A 7,988-nucleotide genomic window follows, 5' to 3' on the forward strand; every position below is an offset into this window, starting at 1 on the left:
GACTAATTACGTTCGTAGAATTTTGAAATCTCTCTCCTGAAAATTTGTCATTTTTCAGATGTGGCCTTGTTACACCTAAATCATTTACTCCATAGCTAGAATAAATTTTACAGTTGAAAACGTCACATTTAAGCTACTGCTCATTCACTACGCTGACTTCCCTGAGAAGAACGAGCAAGAAACTCTAGGGATTACTCGATTCAAATAAACTTAAATGCTATGAAATACATGGGGCGTGCTATAAGTTTCCGGAATGAATAAGAAAAAAATACTATAAATGGTCAGAAATTAATTTATTGTTTCTCAAAATATTCTCCGTTAGCCTTAATGCACTTTTTCATACGAATGAATCAATTTTGAAAACATTAATGACACTCCTCCGTGACAATCTCTGAAACATATTTTTTATACTCTTCGATAGCCTCTTCAGGTGATGAAAATCGTTGACAACGTAACTGGTTCTTAATTTTTGGAAATAAATATAAGTCACAAGGTGCCAGGTCGGGACTGTACGCGGGATGGCTCATAAGGTCAACGTTGTTCACCTTCAAAAATTCATTTGTCTGTCTGGCCTTGGAGAACTGGCATTATCGTGGTGCAAGATGATACGGCGTTTACGGTTATTTTTACGGAGTTTGTCAATAACTTCCGGCAAACAAATGGTCGTGTACCAAACACTATTTACGGTACAACGATTCTCCAAAACAACAGTAGCCACGTGTCCAGTTTTATTAAAAAAAAGAAGCAATCATCCGCTTAGAGGCACTTTGCACGCGCGCCACTTTAGTTGGTTTCGGCTCATCTCGAAAGACCCATACGCTCGATTGCTTCTTTGTTTTGGAATCGTAAATATAAATCCATGTTTCGTCATCTGTTACTATGACCCACACCAAATTTGACGCCCCTTCATTGAATCTAGTAATCATGGTATTGCAACAAGTGGCGCGATTCGTTTTTTGAGCCTCAGTCAAATTGTGTGGGATCCACCGAGAGCACAGCTTTTTCACACCCAAATGTCTGCGTAGTATTGATTGTATTTAACTCATGCCTATGCCTAAAGATGCCCAAATCTCATGGTATGGCACATGCCTGTCTGTTTTGATCATACGGCGCACAGCATCGATGTTTTTGTTGTTCACAGCAGAGGACAGGCGACCATCAAGAAATTCGTCACTGAGATTCGACACGACCGCCTTTGAATGCAGAATTCAAAAACCAGCTATAAATAGTCGTCTTGCATGGTGCTTCATCGCCAAAAGCAGTTTGAAGCCGAGCGAAGCTCCGCTGAGCTGTTAAATACACTTAAACTCGTAGAAAATCATACAACGAAAATTTTCACGAGTTAAACCCATGGTGAAGTAGACAACCAATTGCTAAAATGACGCCACAATGTAAAAGCAAGTGACAATCAGATGAAACAAACTGTATTCTACAGCCAAAGAGTTCCATTTCCAAATGTTGTAATTACTTTATAAATATTGTTTATGTAAGTTGCCAGTTCGGAAAACTTATAGTGCACCTATGTACATTTTCAATCAAATTTTTGTGGTATCTAAAGTCGTGTCGTCTTTCCATACATCTTTATCTAACACGTAGTCTTCAATTTTGTAATATGAGTTTTCAATCAAAATATTTACTCGTTTATATAGGGTGCGAATTGTAAACAACTGTCAATAAAAATATGTAAATACAATTGTAGAATGATTCGTAGTTCATTTTAGAAGTCTTTTCGTAACTCTATGATGTCAGTAAACGATCGCCAGTCCAAGCTTATTCTAGCCAAGCATTTTTACCTTCTCTGTGCATCTATAATACTACAACAGACTAAGAAAAAACAGTAAATGAACTTTAAAACTACGTATATAAAGAAAAAGTAAGCTCATAATAGGATGAAATGATGAAGTACAGTTACAAATTGTACATATGTATGTACAACACACAATACATAGTATACAATTTTGATCTATCAAATAAATTGTTAAACCTAGAATAGGTAAATATGTCAAAACTCATATTGTACAGATGACAGCACATCAAGCTACACATTGATGGATCTTGTTCCGTTGCACTGGAGGAGTTATTGAAATAAAAGGTTGACGTGTTGTTGACTGGACGTCTATTTGATATACGATCTTTTTATAGATTTTTTTCCCGATTTAAATGTAAAGGGTTTCTCAACACTAAATTTGTTTTGTAAATCAAAATAAAACAATAAATTTAGATGACAATTATTCAAATTTTTATTGAATCCCACATCTAATGGCTATTGAGGGATTCATTATTATCTTTTGTAAAAAGTCATGGAACATAAGTTGTTGTTTATGATGTTAGTAATATAGTCCTAGGAGGTTGTTAGTATTTAACAAAAAACCCTGTATTTTTTAATTTTAATTCCAAAGAAAACTTACTGTTTCAAAATGATGTGTGTACACAACACGTACAGTTGATCGCAGGTTGCACCTCGATCGACTACAATTTATGATCCGCGCCATTGTCGGCTCATGATAGATGGTGTGTACAGGGTTTCGCTGATCCTGCTTTGAGCTAACGTAGTTATAATCAATTTAGCAACGCGTGGGAACGAATACGGACATACTTGTGACATATGTTTACTTGTCTGTTTTTGTACATATACTTAGGAGTTTCAAAAATTTTTTTAGTATATTTAATTTAAAACTGCCCACTGCATACTTGCAGTAAGCTACTACTACTGTCCTTTTTTAAAATTCACCTTGTCTTCATCAACTAACATCACTGGCTATTGTTTTTCTAACAAAATTCTGACGGTTTTATCCACAGGTCTTACTTATTGACAAGTGCTGCGGTTTTTTAAGGAAACCTGTAATTAAAGGGGCCAGCACCTAGTTATTGTACGTATAAGTAGGAATATATGGTAAAAATTGACCTATCAAATTAGTAGGTAGGCATTGTATATTAAATAGCGTCTTTTGTAGGTACGACGTGTAGTTCAATGCAAATATTTGTCAACTGTAATACTTGTAGTCTTGCTTATACAGCTGAACAGACTTAATTATATAATGACATTAATAACAAGATTAATTAATTAATAATTATACTTCACTGAATCACTCATAGGAAACGTTTTGGAAGTATATGTTTGTTTTTACTTACCTATATCAAAAAATTACAAAGAATTAATACTTCTAAACACGAGTCTTCAGTAAAGAGAGGCAAAATCCACCACGCTGTGAACCTTTTTTTTATATATGTAAAAATAAGTGCGCTATTAACCTCCATCTTCCCTGTGAAGTGACGATGAGGTCAACGATGTAGCATGCGCACCTAAATAATGCCTATTCACTCTTGCATTTAAAATGTCCAAGTTATAGCGTATGGGGAACAAATCCGCAGGCAGAGAATTCCACTCCCTGACCGCTCTCTACATAAATGTGGAAGCGAAACGCTCTGTGCGAACCCTGGGAATGTCCACAACATAGGGGTGGGTGGAATCCCAGCCCACGTCTAGTCCCCCGATGATGATAAGGGGAAGGTGGAATCAAATCATGCAATTCCATCGCACTTCAATAGAAAAATAGCACTTCTACCACTAGGCCACCACTGCTTACCTACACCAGGTTATGACGTTTTACTATAGGGCAACGACCTTACAGCAAAATGTCATAAAGCTGCTCGCAAACCCAAAAGTATGGGTATAATTGACCAATTAATCTGAAAATGTCATTACAGAAGTGAACAAAACACAGGGGTTTGAACAATTTACCTCTCAATTGAAAAGTAACCTTTCAACCACTGCTCACATACAGCAGCTTGTAACAATTTAGTACAAAGCAAGGACCTGATGGTAAAATGTTACAAAACTGCTCGCAAACTCGACCCATATTTGACTAGCTAGCATGAAAGTGTAAAACACAGGAATTCGAATTGTTAACCTCTCAAATGCAAAGCAACCGCTCTACCACAAGGCTACCACTGCTCGCTGCTGTACAGTTTGTGACATTTTAATAAAAAACAACGGCGTCATGGTAAAATGTCTCAAAGTTGCTCGCAAACTCGACTCATATTTGTTCAACTAGCATGAAAGTGTAAAACAGGAATTTGATACGTTAACCACTTAATTGCGAAGCAACCATTCTCCCACTGATCTACCACTGCTTACAACAACTTCCTCATAGTAAAATAACACAAGCTGCTCGCAAACTCGACCCGTACTGGACCAACTAGTGCGAAAGTGTAACTCAAGAAGTGAGCAAAACACAAATAAATCACAAATGAATGTGAAGGCATTTCTCGCTGAATCGCTCGCTAACTTACGGAAACTTTTTCCGTAATCCCCTGCCGAGTTTATCTTCGCTGTCATTTACGAGTATTAGTTCACACAGTGAAGCTATTTGGAAAACGTAGTACCATCACGTGCAGTATTATGTATTTTTAGTTAATTAAAACTTTGAAACTTTAACATAATATTTTGACGACCTCTGCGGTCGACACCTGACCGGTTTTCATGGTGTCGCCATCTTTGAGGTCCGGCTCAATAGTCAATGTAGAAAAACTATCTTTTCTAATTGTCTCGAGTCTGGGTGTTTGTGATATTGTCGTTGTTTCCGATTTCCATTACACAGTTGTGTTATGGTTTTAGTTACGTACTTTGGGATCCGAGCAGCATATATTTAAGACGTTGTCTAATAATTATTTTTTTTATATATTTTGTACATCGGGTGTTTAAGCGATCATAGGAGTAATATTGTTTGGTTCCGAATTACATACACGGCGTACATTTTGATGTATGCGGGGATGCGGGGCTTTAGGAGGTTCAGTAGTAAAAAATCGTATAATAGTAACTTTTCACTGTTCCATATTTTGGAAAATACAATCAGGATACATTTTCTTGATAAAACACATATTCTATTTTCTATTAGAAAGCTATTTTCCATCTCTTTCTTGCTGTATGCTGCTCCGTATCAATGAACCGTGATACAATAAAGTGTCAAAAATCAAAATATATTTATGTATTAATTTTTGGAACATTGACAAAATTTTTGGGAAATTACTTTTTGGGAACGCTTTGTTCTACAGATACCTACTGTCTGTATGGGTATGCTTTATGTTTTAATTTTTTTTATTTGTTGTTCGAATTTGTATGATTATGTTTTGTTTTTCTGTTGTTTTGTTTCGTTTCGTTTATTTTTTTTATTTTGTGGTAACATTTGTCGTAGACAAATAATATGTTTTCATTCTTTCGTTCTAAAGTATATTTAAAACAAAAATTTACGTGGCTTTATATAAGTACCAAAATTTTATTTGATATAAAAAACATTATTTTATTTTTATTTTAGCCATTTTTAAATTATTTTGTCAGTTTCGGCAAAAGTGTCGCTTGATAAATTTCGCCACTTTATTTTCAAAAGTACGGATATTATTTCTTATTTTAAAAAACGATACTACAACGGCAGGCCATGTTGTTACTTTAACTCAGTCAAAATTTTACCAGTTCGACAGTTATATACAGGATAATTATAAAGGTATTACGCAATAGACTACTTATTATAACAACTAAATGACCTCAACTAAACATCTGTAGCAAGTTATTAAAAATATTACAGCATGACCAAAACAAATTTACTCGGTTTTTTTCTCTTCCAAGTTCAATCGCTACATGTGGTCTGTGCGCTACATTAACTTGTGATTGGCTAATGGCGTCCGGCAATGAGTCTATATTCGAAAGTGATATTGTAAATCGATGTTGCTCATGCACAGCAGTCGTGGCCGAGCGGTTAAGGCGTCTGACTAGAAATCAGATTCCCTCTGGGAGCGTAGGTTCGAATCCTACCGACTGCGAAGAAGTTTTTTTTTGCAAGTATTTTAATTAGTATGTTTTTCTTCTAAATGAGAGTTAGCTCAAAGGAAGGCAAAGCTCGTGAGTCATAAATATTTATGGAAGACTCTTGACACAGGAACACATTAAAGTCACAAAGTGTAAAGAAAAAAGTGTAAAGTATGTATAATATACATAATTTCATTGACTTACAAATAAATGGACGACGGGTCTAATACACAAACCACGAAAAAAATGTCCCAAGTCAACCTATTTAAACGTAGTGACATGTAAAGGAATATGAAAAAGCTAAATCGTTGAATTTAAATTGTAATGTTATCGCAGTACTGTCTAATTTTGCTTGCTTCGCCGTCAGTCGAACAAACGAAGACTAAAGCGTGAATGACGCTCTGTATACGATTTTAACGCCCTATAAGTTCGGACACTTTTTAGCGAGGACCCGACGTCCATATAATTGTAAGTCAATGCATAATTTACACTTTTTTTCTATATATAATTTTGTTATCTTAGTACTAGTGCCAAAAAATACCCAAAGGTTGTTTTTGCTATTGGACTTAACTTTTAATTAATAACAATTAATGTGATCTCATGTTTACAATTTAGATTTAAATTACAACTAAGAACAGTGATTGTAGGAAATGAAACTATTTTTCCGGATTTAAATCGCGTATATTTGTTTTTTCAAACATACCGACGTTTCGGGCCCTTTACAGGTCCCATGGTCACGGTTGACTGAGGTGGTACAGTCTTCAACCAGTTATGTCTAATATTACCTGTAAAGGGCCCGAAACGTCGGTTTGTTCGAAAAAACAAATATACGCGATTTAAATCCGGAAAAATAGTTTCATTTCCTATGTGCAACAATCGCGAAAACCTAAGAACTCGAACAGTGATTGTGTTTCTTTTTCAGTTAAACAATAAATGTTTTTTATTTCGAAACTTACTGTTAATCTCCTAAAGATTGTTTTTGGTGTCATAATAAATAATTGAATAATACGACCCCGTAATATAAGTCAAACGTAACGTCACAAAAAGCAGTATGTTTACATACGACACCTTATTTAAAATTGTAATTAAAGTTTAAAACCACGAATGCAGTCGTATTTTCAAAATACGACATTTGCACGGGTAACAAAGGGTCGTAACTATAGATTTTCCCGTTTTTCTCCACAAATACGGCGTTCTGATTGATGTTAATTATTGCGAAATATGCCACAGACACTTATACAACAAATTATAAACATCCGTAACTGTAATATTTGTATGAAACCCATAAACTCAGATCAAAAGTTTAAATATATAAATCAATAACAAATTAAAAAGATTTTATATGAAAGATCAATATCAGAGGAGGCTTACACAAACTGGTCATTGATTTAATTGTTGTACCTTACATATTAACGCAACTCACTAGAAAAGGATAAATAATCTTTAATTTTAAGATTCTACCTTGATTGTACTGTAACTTGTTATTAATATTTGTAATAAACAGTTTTAAAATTAAAAAAAAAATAATTTAAATATCTGTTTCTCGAAATGCTTTTATGGGTTACGTTACGACTATTTGCTTGGGACGCGTCGATATAAGCGTGCATGCTCCTCGTCGACCTCATTGTCAGTTACCATTAGATGAAATAAAAATCTAATGAATACGTCACGTTTTCTATAAAAATAGCAGGTGACCTCATTGCAATTTTTAAGTTTATTCAATGTCACGATGTTGTACTACCACTATATTCAATTATTTTTTGTCGTATTACTCCACTAGTTCGTTATTCATTATTATAACAAAGATCGATACACTAATTACATCCGGCTGGATTCGAACCAGCAAGCAGGATCGAATGAATATTTCTTAGTATTTCGAAAAGTTATTCCTTAGTACCTACAGTACTTTATGTTGATGATTAAAAGTACTTGGTTACATAATATTAATTTTATTGTATATTATGATGTTTTGCTACTTGTCCACGTTGGTTTGTTTGAAAAAACAAATATACATGCCTCCGTGGTTGCCAAGCCGTACTGCCACGCAGAGGTCCCAGTTCGGTCACAGAGGCAGTTTTAGTTTGTACTAGTAGGGAGTGTTTTTTAATGTTTGTACCTTTTTTATTAAATAATAAAATTAAGAAATGAAACTATTTTTCCTGATTTAAATCGCGTGTATACGCGG

The 7,988-nt window shown here is 34.7% G+C and overlaps 1 non-coding gene across 1 annotated transcript; it reads left to right on the forward strand.

Annotated features, from left to right (window-relative positions):
* Positions 1-5,735: 5,735 nt before the first annotated feature.
* Positions 5,736-5,817, forward strand: Trnas-aga. The gene has a single exon. It is a non-coding gene; the product is annotated as a tRNA-Ser (tRNA).
* Positions 5,818-7,988: the final 2,171 nt, after the last annotated feature.

This window comes from Hyposmocoma kahamanoa, unplaced genomic scaffold, assembly GCF_003589595.1.
Source record: "Hyposmocoma kahamanoa isolate Upper Pololo Valley unplaced genomic scaffold, ASM358959v1 182, whole genome shotgun sequence".
Lineage (NCBI taxonomy): Eukaryota > Metazoa > Arthropoda > Insecta > Lepidoptera > Cosmopterigidae > Hyposmocoma > Hyposmocoma kahamanoa.